The sequence below is a fragment of the Leuresthes tenuis genome, unplaced genomic scaffold, assembly GCF_036924035.1.
Source record: "Leuresthes tenuis unplaced genomic scaffold, fLeuTen1.0.hap1 SCAF_17, whole genome shotgun sequence".
Lineage (NCBI taxonomy): Eukaryota > Metazoa > Chordata > Actinopteri > Atheriniformes > Atherinopsidae > Leuresthes > Leuresthes tenuis.
In genome coordinates, this window is record NW_027325371.1 from 8,058,825 (window position 1) to 8,073,514 (window position 14,690).

Consider the following 14,690-nt stretch of genomic DNA (forward strand, 5'->3'; position numbering starts at 1 on the left):
GGACCATTGAAGTATTACAGCAAATGTACACTGCTAAGACTCCCTCAGGTAAATGTGTCAGCGACACAGATAGTCTTTTGTCCACATTTTTAAAGATGCCAAAGAGGGCCAGTGTGCAAAGAGGGCGGTTCTGGTTATGTAAGTGTTTTTTTCCTGTGACATAGATATGTAAAATGCTTGCTCCTATCTTTTTATGAGGACATAAAACTTTCAAAACAATAAAATGTCTGTGAGACTCCACCATTACACCTTCATTGTTCCTCGTGTTTCTGATTTAGTTTTTCCTATAAGCTATATTTCATGAGAAATGTGCCTTGTTTGTAAGGCCTTAAAGACATCTAAAAATTGCAGAATACCCAATCCATATCAAGAATGATTGCTAGCTGTTTAAATTATCTGTTTATGGTTCTTAGCAGTAAACTATTGTTTACGCAGAAAGAGGATCCCATCTAATGAATGGCTGCAGACTCAGCAGAGCTACTTGGTAATCTCACCTCAATCTATAGGTGTTCCCAGTCTTCTCTGGTTGCATATATGGGGTTTCAGCACAGTTATATGTTGTGCAGTTTGTAATCAACAAGCAACTGTTGCCTTTACCTAACTTTTTCATGCTTCTACAATGTCAGACACTGATTTGCTTGAGTAGATAGCTTGTATTTTACCACTTAAAGGGTTAGGACAGCTTATAAAGAAACTTAGTTAAAGACATGATGTCATGCTTTCACTAACTCGACAAATCATTCATGCAGTAAGGTAATAACGACGAGCCTTGGTCGCATACTGGTGTGATCTCTAATCTGTTTGCAGTGACCTCAGTGTAAAGCAGTCTGAATGGAACAGCAAAGGTCTTGCACCTCATAAAACTAAAGAGCCCCAAAGCCCTGCTTGATTTAGATGCTTAACACACCACCAACATTTTTACCCCTACCTTTTCCACTGCTGCTAGTCATTCTGTCACATCAACCTCTGCAGCTAATAAAAACCAAACAAATATCACCTAAGTGACCTGGCAGGAAAGAAGCAGTGCTTACCCAAACATTGGCACAAGAAGTCATTCACCTCAGGACTGCAGGATGACGTTTGGAGTAAGACGTTCGTGTGGTATTAAACAGGGCAAGTTCCTAATCCTTTTGGCACAGAGAAACACTCTGAAGGAGGTAAAACATAAGGCATCAAAATAGCTCTAGAGCTCATTACCTTGTTTGTTATCTGAGGACAATGTTAAGCAAACAGGCCTGAAGTGTTAGCAGTGTGTGGCCTCTTTGAGAACCTCAACTTAAAGTCTGCCACTCGACACTAAATTCCTTTTCAGGATTCTCACAGTGAATTTACAGAGCACTGTGTCTGCCTTAAAGCTAAGCTTCTGCTTCATCATTCTGATGCCTCAACTGAGAAAATTATTGTTTTGAAAATCATTCTCTGGAGTCTAATTTGTCACTTGCCTCTCGCCTGGCCTAAAAACAACCATATGTACATATACAGATCTACATGTACTAATATGTACATATACATATCTATATGTACATATAGATATATATGCAATGTACATTTGTCAACCAAAAACAACAGCCCTATTTGACTTCCTTGGCAGTGTATGTAACAATTGGCTTGGAGTGTGCATCAGTCCATATTTTATTCAGTTAACTGATATTTTCAGAAGGGCAACACTTACTAATTATTTTTTTTAGTTAATCTATCTGCACCAGGAAACCAATGAGGAAAAACATACAACATTCAGAATAATTCAACACAGAGGAAAGAGACAGTAGATCATTTGGGAATGTTATGGTTTCAGCTTTACTCTTTAAGATTGCAGTGGAAAACTTGGGTCAGAATTGCATAGTTTTGTTCCAAAAGATATGAAATTGGCTTTTTTACAGATTTTTTTCCTCCTTCATTTGTGGAAACTGATTTTTTTTTCATGTGAACTCTCTCTATACTGTGTGGGTTGGTGCAAAACAGCAGCACAGAAAGAGATGGATGAGAAAAGAGAAGATGAAAGCTTACTGAGGTAGATGCAGAAGAGGACATGTTTGCCACATCCTGCTTCCTGGCAATGTGACCTTGCAGGCTGAAGGAATTCATAGCTCTAGCTTCTCATACATCTTCTAACTTGCTTATGAAGGCACTGATTGTGGTAAAGAGTTGATTTCCTTGCATGGGCAGGAAATCAACTCTGCAGAGTCTAACAACATGAGGCACTGTATTCACATATACATTGTATCTCAAAAAAGTTCACGTACTTTACTAGACATACAAGAATTTTCACATACAAGAATTTTGTATTTTAGAAAAGCATGTCTACATTGGATGAAAAGCTAGATTTAGATGTTGAACTACTCTTCAGGCTGTTGTGGGTGTGCTGGTATTAACAGATGCAGTCAAGCTTAACCGTGGACAGAAACACATCCCAGACAGACCAACTTAGAAACTGAAAGGGCTTTCTCAGCTGTTGCTTTTGCCTTCACTCACCAACCCCCCTATCTGCCCCATCTTTGTCTCATTATTCTAGCAAAAGGGAGCATAAAGTCTAGGATAACATCAAAAGGGATTAGAGACAGATTTTTGGAATTTCATAATAGACACCTTGATTTGGAATGGATGCACTTTTCAGTCCAACAGGATCCTGCATGATGGTCATCCATCAAAAGCTTATCTGAACAAGTTGATTGCAAAAACAAATTACTGTTGTCTCAGTTGGGGCATGATGACATGTAAAAATAAAGCTGTTAAAAATTGGCAGTTGCAGTCTGACAGCAGTGAACCCATGATTTCCCAGGAGCTCAAGCTTTGACTTTTCACTCCTTTTTTAATAAAATGAATGTGGACAGTTATAGAAGCAGACATGCCAGTGAGTAAAAGAAGATGACAAAAAGACAAAGAGGAAATGGGGAAGTAGAGAAATCCACTTGCTTGCCTGACTTGCTGTAAGAATGAAACAAAGTGGCAGCTATGTGTGGGAAGCAGGAAGAGTTGTGGGTGAGTATTAAGAAATTTGGTTGTGTTACTTTTGCAAGCAGAAAAAATAATATGGAAAAATGAAGAAACAAACACAAATTAAAAGAGAGAATAATCACATCAGCAAAGCCCTACTGTGAACTGAAAAACATCTGAATTAGGAACTGTTCAGAAGGACTTGAGTAAACACACACAAGATGATTGCAAGGAAATCAGTAACAATCATTTGCTGACATTTCTTTGCTGTTTGTTGTGGCAGAGTCTAGCTCAGGGAATTTCCTGATTAGTTTTTAGTGCGTTTGTTTCATGAGAAGAAATGTTCCCCCATTCAGCTATTGGAGATGAGAGATAAGTGCACAATGCCTCAGGGAGATAAAAATGGTCTTTTTGGTTTCTTACTAGAACCTGGACCTTTGTTTAGTGTTGACACCACAAAAAAGCTAATCTAACCACTGCTTCAACACCACGCTGCATGACACAGCTCAATGCTTCCTGTGACAGCAGGTAAACGTGGCCATATGTCACCTGAGCCATGACATGGGTCAGAGGTCAGCTTGGTAGTAATGATTATCTGGTGAAGCGTGCTGCTTCAGTTGTCTGCCTTTGTTTGGGTTGCCAAGGTGCAACAAGCTGTTTTGTTTAACCCTTTACTGTTTTCATTAAGGCATTAACAATGATGATCACTTCTTAAACACGATTCTGACATTGCTTTGGGGTAAAAGTACCAAAATTGGACGTTCTATTTATTTTTCAATTAGACGCAGTGATTTTAAAATGAAAAATGCTGAACATTAAAGGTTGAAATACACACAAGCATCCCACCGTTCCATCTTTCAAACAGTATCTTCTCTTCAGGCCAAAAATGTAAAGCTTGCAAAACTATGTTCACAAAAATAAACTCAACTAACTAAAGAGTTTTGTGACTGCAAATCAAACAGGGGGTGGAATTTTTTTCCCCTTGCGTGTGGAAAGTGTGTGTAGGAGGAGGATTATTCTTTAAACCGTAGCCAAGACAATCTTTGAAGAGCCTCTTTGCCTTATATCCATCCCACTGGGGAGAGCTTTGTGGCTTTGGTCTGTGACAATATAAACTTCAAATGAGGTGAAAGACAGGAAAAAAACAATTATCTTATATGGTGAAATCGGCACATGGTAGGTCGCGTGCACTGAATATTCACGTTTGAATGAGAAACCCTAATACTACAACAAGTATTGATTAATGCTTATCATACCAGTTTTCACTTCACCAAACAGAGCCAGAGTATTGTGTGTGTGCGTGAGTGTTTGCTCATGCATGTGAATGATTTGGGTTTGTGTGCCCCTTTGTTTGTATTCCTTGGTGCTTTTTTTTTTATCACATGTAACCAGCTGTGTTGTTGTGTTGTCCTTTAAGACTTGCATGAAGAGTGAGGTGAAGGGAGGAGGTCTGGGTCAAAGGTCAGATAACGTCCCTTTTTGCTGCAAATGTCACACTTCATGGCCACCTTTTTATTCATATTGTGAACAACTGCATTGAAATGCAAGAAACTACCTTTTGTTTTGTGCTTAAAGAGCTCAGCATTTTAGGATTTCTTTAAAAACTGGACAGTTAAATGGGTAGATTTAATGCCGCTCTTCTATCTTTGCCCTACAGCCACTTGGCAGTTAGTTTAGCCCAGAAAAAAGTACTCAAAACAGGCTCTGGCTTTGTCTAAAGGAAACAAAAATAACTTCATTAACTACCTGAAGTCTCTACTGGCTGCCAGGCAACTGCTTGGAGCCAATAAATAATAAGTGACTCCTTATAATAAAATGTATCTGTTTGGATAACAAATGGATATGACAGTGATATCTATCATTTGTTATTTTTCCACCAGAAAGCACTGTATTTTGCTCTAACAGTCCAACTTTTTCTTTAACCCTGATTGTCTGCTTCCAGTTTTGTAATTATAATCATGGTGTAATTCGATTCATACTTTTATCAGAAATTAGCCTTCCTGATGCCTGAACAGCCAAACAAAACCCCAGAAAAACCTACATACATTTAATGGTCTGCACTTATATGGTTTGTTTTAACTTTAGGTAGCCCTACAAAGCTCTTTACGATGTATTTTACATTCACCAAGAAGTCATTTTTACACTGCAGCCCTTAAATTTTCCAGACATGTCCCCGTGGGGCTACATGTGAGAACACAAATGTCTACAGTATTTATTCTGGACTTCTTGTGGAGATTAACCAGCCAGCTACCTTGTAATAACTCTGGAACATGACTGTGTAAGACTGTGGGAATACAGCAAATAATCCTCAGGAGCATTCAGCAAACAAGTGTGTGCATTCTGATTAAACTCAGTGCTTCATTATTTTCTGCTGACCATGTTGGTTTCATCTTGCACATCGATGTTTCATACACATTTAAAAACTCGTGGCATTGATATCAACATAAAAACATCACTATGAGTTGGTTTGGAACCAATTTCAACAAGCTGTAAACCAAAACCTATTGTTTTTAGCCTTTGCATCCTGCCCAAGTTTTTATAACCTGTTGCAAGGCAGCATTTCCACTGAAGAAGTAAATTGCATGTGTAAACAGCAACTGAGAAAGTCTGGACCTGATTCTGTTGAAATTGTTTGATCTGAAAACAGCTTGACTAGCTCAAACACTAATGGTAGAAGAGCTGTCATGCAAGGGGCTTTCCTGCTATTGGAATGAAACTTGGGGGTCAAAGTCTTGCTCAACAACCCTTTAATATGTGGAAAAGCTGGGGATTAAAAAGTTAACCTTGTGATTAGTGGACAACCTGTTCTACCACCCGAGCCACAGCTGAAGATATTTCTCTCCAGAGATTTGTTCAATGTGGGCCAAAACACAATGAAATAATTAACTAATACAAATTCCTGTGTTTTGCTAAATAATTCCCTTTTAACAACATGACCCGCATTTTAGGAAATTTGTGTTCTGCAGTCATAGCAAAGCTTCCATGAGATTAACTGATAATGAGTGTTTGGATCACATCCTCTCCCATCCATGAAAAACATTCTTCCCATTTTGCTGTACCGGCTCTGGCCCAGTGGCCCACAACTGCTTTCCTGTGTTTTCTTATTAATGACAGAAATACATTTTCCTCAGTCACACTGCATTTTGTCTAAAGACTCTTTTTTTAAATAGTTTAATGTGCTTATTTTCCTTCTTTGCCCCTAGAAGACTTTGTATGTTTCCATCAGTTTAGCACTCAAATATTCCACAGTTACAACATACAGTTCATTGTGAAATCCATATACTTATATATCACTTCAGACTTCTGTGTTCTGAGTTACCACTTAAGCTTTTCAGCCGATCACATAATGAATCAGACAAGTGAGCCACAGCCAGAACGGCATGAAACATGTCTCAGCATATATTCTGTCTGCAGTCTAATTTTCCACAGGAAGCAATTTCTTTATTTCTAATTTATCTATTCACTCTTAACCAACTTAACACATGTAAACATTTGACAGTCTTGTTTTACAGCTTTGTGAAGGATGAGGTGTATGAATTGATACAAACTGGAATGTAAAAATAATTTTCTCTTTCAACAGTGTTTTGGAGAGAGTCCAGCTTGTGGTCTGCAGCTCTCTCCCCAGACTGAAACACTCTGGCAGTGATTCAGCTGCCCTCCGGGCTAATATCCATAGCCACACTAAGGGTGTGCCTCTGCTTTGATGGGACACCCGCCTCTGACAGGCCATCGTCTAATTCAAAAGCCTGAAACCCCACAAATAAAGACAAGGATTACTGCCATCTGTTGGGTTTTAACATAATCCTCCTAATCAATTCCAAAGGTTTATATGTGTTTTTTTAATCTTTCCACCTGTTTCAACCCCATCTACTTTAAACAGAAGTTGCATGTTTTTTATCACACATCCTACACATCTTTATCTTCATTCATAGCTTACTATTTGTTATAGAAAGGGGCTCTTGTGTTAACAGATACTGAATCGCCCCTTTGTCTCTCCCCCTCCTCTATTGAGTGCCGTGTCAGTTGGAGAGGCGACCATTGTCACAGTGGGATGGGGATATTTGGTTCTATGCTACCATTCGCCTCTCTGGCCATAACTCTGATCTCAGTGAGCGTGTTTCTCACACCCCTCACTCCAGCTGGAAGACAGGAAACAACTATGTCTGTGACCGCGGGTATCAAATTGTTGTGTCTTGTGAGTGTTGCGATGGCAATGTGCAGGGACAAGAATGCAGCACACAGATGCTGGATCTCAAGGAATCCCCCTACTGACGCAAGGCCAAATCAGATGAGTCTGCTGCCACATCCCTGTTAAACCAGAGGCAGCACTGGAGACAGATGAGCTGTCTTGAAACTGAAAACCCTTTATCATATGTTAGTGATAAAAGAACCTCATGACCTTGTTTTTGGGTTTTTTTTGTTCAAAATGGTGTGAGCAAAAGCCCAAAAGATCTATCACGTGTTATTACAAAAGTGAATGAGGAACATTATGCTCTAAAGATCTTAAATATGATCGCTTGACCAAACTATTTACAGACTTATAAGAATTGTCAGTTGTCTCATGACAGAGCCTAACAAAAAACACTTTGATTCCATTTTCACCTTTAGAAAGTAATGTTAATGAAGACAACAGCATACAAAGTGTTCCCTGCTTTATGTGCTCCAAAGCACTAATCAAACCCTAAAAACACATCAGTTATGTGATCTGGGAGAATCTACTGAATATTCAGACAGCTAAGAATTACATTCATTCAGAGTTCACATGGATGAAGCCCATAGGTGTGTTTCAACACTGCATTTATTAAGTTCATCTCTTGGCTTGTTTGACTCCTGGATTACCTTGCGGCCAATTCAATTTAATGTTGGAGCCCTCCAGAGTTGTCTAACAATTAAGTTACTTTGTACTTCCTCCATCACATAATGTAGTTCACATTGTACACCAACAGCAGTCAAATGCCTCTTACATATAGGTGCATCAGTAATACATTGACTGTGTATTCATCTGTAAGCTGGGGTATTTAGTTACTTTTCATTCTATAGTGCATTTTGTGAGTATTTTCACACATTTGTGTTGGTAGTTTCCCTCCTGCCTCAAGGTCAACTGCCAAACTGCTCTTGAGGAATCTATGTAATTAATTGAATAGATAAATACAAGTAAAAAGCAATGTTCTTACAACCTAAAAGCCCCCAAATAATCCTTACAAATTGGCTAATTAGGCATAAAAAGCTTTGAAATTATCTGTCAGTTTCCTAAACCGTATAAATGCCTTGTAAAGTATGGGTTTTATGTAAGAACTTATAGGAAATAATAGGAACTTCTCAAATCAGTACCAAATACCAGTGCTAACTGACAGAGCAGCTTCAGTTTACTGTAAGGGTGTGAAGGCATGAGCACCACCCATGCTTTAAGAAAATCTAATCTGGTCACAATCCTGAACTCAGTAACAAACAAGGAGGGAATGTGAAAGTGACTTAATAACAACTTGATTAACAGAAACTAAGAAGGGCTGGGATGTTGGCCAAACTGGACCAACAGCTTTTAAGAATATCCATGTAAGGCTGTAATTCCATAGCATTCACAACATGTCTATCATGAGGATGGCCTTGTTTGTCACTCTCAGACTTCAACTTGATTTCTCACAGAAAAAACATCTTATATAACCAGCAGCACTTAATAAACATATAATTAGACTTCTTTTCTGCTTGTGATACATTATATGAGGCCTCTCCAGAAGACGTTTCCCTAAACCCAAATTATAGGCAAAGACATTCTTATGTAATACTTACCAAGTAATAAACTGTCCATAAAATATCTGCCCCAGATAAAGAAGAGTGATCTGCTCATGTTGGAGGACTTGAGCAGTTCTCGCTGGATCGTGCAGCACAGCACATTCCCAGAAAATTCATTTTGATCTTTGCTCTGTCATCCAATAACCAACAGACAGATTCATCTGCAATCTGCTGAAAGTAAGTATAACAAATTCACCAGCATGTCTGTGACCTCTTCTGTCACTGTTGAAATGTACCTTAGCCTTTAACCCTCTCTTTTAATCACTTTTAAGGACAGCTGCTTTGAGCATGGATAACCTCTTAGTATAAGAGGAGGACAAGGAAAAGTCCCCTCCACATTTGCAATAAAATGGGGCCTACTGACATGACATAATTGAGAGTGATGTGTGATAAGCACGTAGTATCATTTACACATAAGGACACTTTAGGGACTTGACTCCTGGTCTTAGGCATTTTACTGAAGGAAATGATGCTGGGAAGTGATAAGAGCCAAATGTTCATTGGAAATGTTCAGTCAATGCATCTTTAGTGCATGCTATGAAAAAAATCAATCTAATCAACTGATTTATGAAGAAAAAGATTGTTGATTTAGAGTTGAGCCACCTCCAGTTCCTGAGAAATACCTGATGGAATGATAAATTAGAAGATATGAAAGTTATTCTTCAAACTTTGAAACAAAAAATATTACAAATAACCCTTTAAAAAATCTGTGTTATATCAATAAACAGTATTATTTTCCACATCAAACCAATGTGATGTCATATACAATATTACTACAGCAGAAATCTGTTTTAACATAAATACCATAAAACATAAAAAACATAGCAGGAAGTGAAACAGAAAAACAAGCAGAGCATATAGCAAAGATGTTACGCATACGATAAGCAGTTGGACTTGTGAGAGACATATGGGGTAGAGACGCATCTTAGTTTTTCTTGACGGGTAAATCTATTTCTGTCTCAGCAAACCCAACCAATGAAAACCCAGTGTCGGAAAAAAACAATAACAAACCAGAGCAGGTATCTTAGAAATGAAGATTTACGACATTTCTTTCTATTCAGTTGCATGAGAGAAGTATTTGTTGAGATAATAACAAGGATTAGCTCTAGACTGTGAGAGTGTGGGACATACGGGCCCGTGACAAGCACATCACAAAGGGTGCTGTGGAAATATGATCCTTCAAACACGTCAATAAGAGAACAGATGAGAAAAAGTACTCATGGTGACAGACTTTAATAGATTTGCATGCCACAGGTGTGCCAAACTTGGCTCGAAAGTTGATGCATTGATTATACAACTGTGCTACGGGTTAGCTTGTGGTATGCTGTCAGAATTTTCTGAGGCTACAGTCATTTACAATTTGTCAAAGTTTCACTGTAGCTAACAGCAATTTATGCAACTTAATGAAATAGCACCATAAAGACAGTGATATCAACATTAGAATAAGACTTCATTATGTAAGTCTGAGAACTGTAAGTCTTAGCTGCAGAACATACAAATCACCCTTTGTGTGGACTGGAGAGTCAGGGGAAGTGGGTTTGGTAAACATGTAAGACACAGGAAAGAGATGCAGAACGTGAGATGCAGGGGCACGTGGGACTGCAAAATGTAAAAGTGAATGTTTACAGCCTAAAGCAAAGGTATGTTAAGGTTATGTATGCTGCTGTAGTTACATATTGTCTTTTAGGGAAGTTTCCACTTACTGACATGCTTAAAAACACAATGCTTCATGTTATGTCTAAACACCTAGCAACAGTGTTTCGAGAATTAACTGTAAACAGTTAGTGTCCAGGTTACCAAGTGGAGATTTGGGTGTGCCAATGACTTCAACAGTTTCAGTGATAGGGTAAAAATTCACAAGGAGAAACATCAATAGGGTCACTCAGCTAAAGAAAGAAAGAAAGAAAGATGGAAAGTAAAGAAAAAAACAATTTAAAGTAACTATGAGGAATATGAAAAAACAGAGGGCAGAGGGCCGAAGGTGAAGGCAAAAATATAAAACTGGCAATATCTGGGCAATAATACTAAAGTCTTCTTGTCTGTACTGTTGAAAACTCTTTTTGCGCAATATCAGGTGGAAACCAGGATGCCTGAGTCACTTATCGTGCCTCAACATACCCTCCCTGACTTAATTTTACCGCAACACAGGTGAGGTACTGATGCATGGAGTGCTTGGCATTTACTGCCTGCTGCACCTGGAGAGACTAACAAACATTCCACACTGGAAGGTGTGCTGAGGGACATCTTTAATATAGTGACCAAGTATTTATGGAGTTATATGTATTTTTTCAGGATTTGATTTATTCGATTCAATTAATTAACTGTCACTTTTGTCCTCCAGCTTCTCAATTACACTGCAGACGTGTTCTGTCTTCAGCTATCTAAGCCAGAGGGATGTGATCCTGCAAACCCTGACCAATCAAATCCGCACAAACACTGTCATCATTTTCTTACGTATCTTATCTAATAAGCTGGATCTCGCAACGGAACAGGCTTTCGATACATAATTTAGACACAACAGTGCAGCAGCAAGAAGTATGCATACACACCAAAACTTCCCACTCTGACCTCCTGCTTACACTATGACTAGGATATCAAAGTTCTTGGCTAAAAACAGGTCAGGACTAGTCTCTAGACAGACTTGTATGCCTAAAGACCCAGAGAAAAGAAGGAACAGGATGTCCCCAGTAAAACAGCGAAAGAATGTCTCAAATAGTCGATTCAAGACAGAGGGTACATTTCCCATGACACTATCCATGCCATTTCCTGGAGGACTGAAGTTTTGTACACACACAACTCATGTGGATAGCCAGACCAGTTGGTCAGCCAGTGGCCTTAAGGGTTACCGCTTACGTAAAGCTTCATGTCAAGCAGGGCTCTATTAACCCTCAGTGATCTCATTTATCAAAAACTGTGGGAAATTATACAAGTAAAAATGATGTTGTCCTCCCATGACGGGACATGAGTGAACTGTGTCTTTACTCTGGGATGGAAGTGTACCAAGTTCTTTATTAATTTTTTTCACTCTTGAGTTTAAAGGCTCCCTGAATGATGGTCTTGGTCATTATCAGCACTTTGTATTTATCTTTCTTAGCCTTACAACATCCATTTAGGTTAAGTTAAAAAATCTTAATAAATGATTAAAGTTTCACCTCTTTTGTGACCATTTTTGTTCTGCCTCAGCATTGTATATGCCTGGTGTTCAGAACCATTCACAATTTCCACACGTCGTCTCCTGTTTCAGCCATGATGATTTTACCAGGACAGAGTAAGCCACACTGTATCTATATTACCCTGTGAAAAACACACTGCACATTTTCTGAGGCGCTCCCTTTACCCGTATGAACTAAAACTGCCATGAGCTCCATGGTTAAACGAACGATTTCTCAAAGCCAAGTCTCTCATCAGTAGGCACTTCATAAGCAAGTATATAAAGTTATAGCTCCCTGGTTTAGATTCCATCATCTAGGATTTAATTCTCAGTGGTGGGAATTCTTTCGATGTATTACTTTAACAGTCATCCTGTGGAGCTGGATGGGTTTCCCAGAATGGGAGATTCTTGCCATGTTTACCATAAATGCTTTGAACATGAATGAGTGTTTTCCTCAACTGCAACACATACAAGCACGCCACTTCTCTCAAAAATTGATAGTATACTTTTTATTATTATCATGAGGAAAGCTCAACAAAACTAAGACAATATACTGAGAAGCACCACAATAAAACTTGATATCCACGGTAAGTCTACTATATTAGATGCATGTCTGTTTCTTTAGGAAAAATAAAGCCAGTTAAGCAGTAAAAAAAAAAGAAAAAAGAAAAGGAACACTTCATCTCAGTAGCATGCTTGAGTGGCATAGACTTCTGTTAATATTTTCTATTTGCATTATCTTTCACAAATCATCTGAAATATAAAACTTTTTCTTTTATCGGGAATGCTGTATGATGGTATCCACATGTCATTTTTGATATGGTCAATCTATGACAAAAACAGTTTTTATGCAATTTCTTCTTCCTAATAGTAAATTAACAAAAAAGATTACAAGAACGACTAGAATTCATCTCTTTTTTCTTCCTGGAATGAAAACCAACATCCTATCAGCTTCAAAAAGCCATTAAATACATAATTTTGTAACTTTAGGGAGGTAATTTAGTTCTACAGAAACACCCCCGGTTAAAAAAGAAAAGGTCTTATCTATGTTCATTGCCAGGTATAGCGTGACATTTCAGCTTCACCACATCTACCACAAACGTTCAGCTGTTTCACTTCTGCTCATTACTCTCACATGGGACATCCTGTCGAGTACATCTGGCCCTGCTGCCACTCAATGTTATTATAGTACAAATCTTGTACTGTGTCTACTTCATGCACTCATCACGTGTGTCTGCTCTGGACTCCCAGTCCTCCTCAGGCTGAGCACATGAATGGACTGACACCAGGGAGCTGTTATGCTTTTCCTTCTGAAGCATCAGAAAATACAGCTGTCACTGTTTGCTCTGTGCTTTCAGTGCAGAATCTATTAGCAGGAGGCCAACCTAATGCATCAACTTTCCCCAAAAAGCACTTTACTTTTCTGAAAAATGCCAAAAATACACAAAGCTGTACACATGGGATTTCTTTGTTCTTCCTCTAACCAGCTGTAAGGTCTTCAAAAGCCAGTTTACCCCTGTGATGTGGACCAGTTTCGCCAGTGAGGCATTTTAAAGCCTTTTCCAGTCACTGTGCACTTCCAGTAGACCTTTTGATAATTACTGGGCCACAGGGAGATTGTAGATCACTTGTGGCAGGGAACCTCCCAAATGCAATAGTCATGGACCATAGACTACACCGTGCTGCCAGAATGGACTCAGGGACTACTAACTGATGCACTGAAGCCCATCCTTTTGACTGCTGCATGACTACGTACAGTACAGGAGAAAGACAACAATCTTTGGACAGAGTCAGTGTGAATTTGTTAAAGCATTTCACTTCATCCATAGTTGTTCTTCAACAATTCAAAGTGCGTACAAGTGTTTCACATTTAAATTTTGTGTCCCTTAACAAAAAGAAAATATATTTAGGATATGTGGAATAAATGGTTTACTTAATGTATTAATAAAGTAAATCATTAAACAGCTCAAATCAAGTAATGAATCAGGTCAGTCAGTTCAAGAGCTTGAACAATGCTTGGCAGTTGATATTTGTGAGAAGTTCAAGGCTTACTGTTATCTGTCCTCCAGACACTGGGACAGCAGCCAAGCTGATGCCATCTCAAGGAGAGGAACGCAACAAAATGGCAGGAAATTCCTACTTGGTTTGCTCCCATCAGCAAAAGAAATTCTTTTTAAATCAGGCTGCTGAAGTGTTATATAAAGATGCAAATAGTTTGGACTGAACAAAAACGCATTTATAAGAAAACACACACTGAAAGTAACCATTTACGTAAAGAAAATAATGCTGCAAAGCAAGAGAGAAGAGAGTATAGTAGATAAGAGAGAAAGATAACCCTGCCTTCAAAAGGTACTTCATATGATTCTTGTTCATATCATTAGCAAAGCTATAGATTTGCCATATAAGCTTGCAATGTAAAAAAGTAGCTCAATATAAAAAAATACCTTTTCTACACTACATAATGTTAGAATAACTGATGAACAACTTATATTTAACCTAATCACTGATCGAAACCTATTAAAAAGTGTGTCTTGGTATTCATACAGTTCATGATTCATTACAGAAGTGACCTGAATTTAATCAGGCTAGACATCTGAAGCAAAGCAAAATAACACGAACAGTTTAAGAAGAATCAGACTGACTGACTGACTTTCTCCACAAAGCTTTGCTGCCACCTTGTGAACACATATGTACAGATACATAACTTCTCTTCATCCCATCACATATTTTCCACTTGCTGCTAAGAACTTGGATGATGGATAACTTGAAATGAATAATGGACATGTCCATACCTTTGATGTGGTTGGACTTTTGT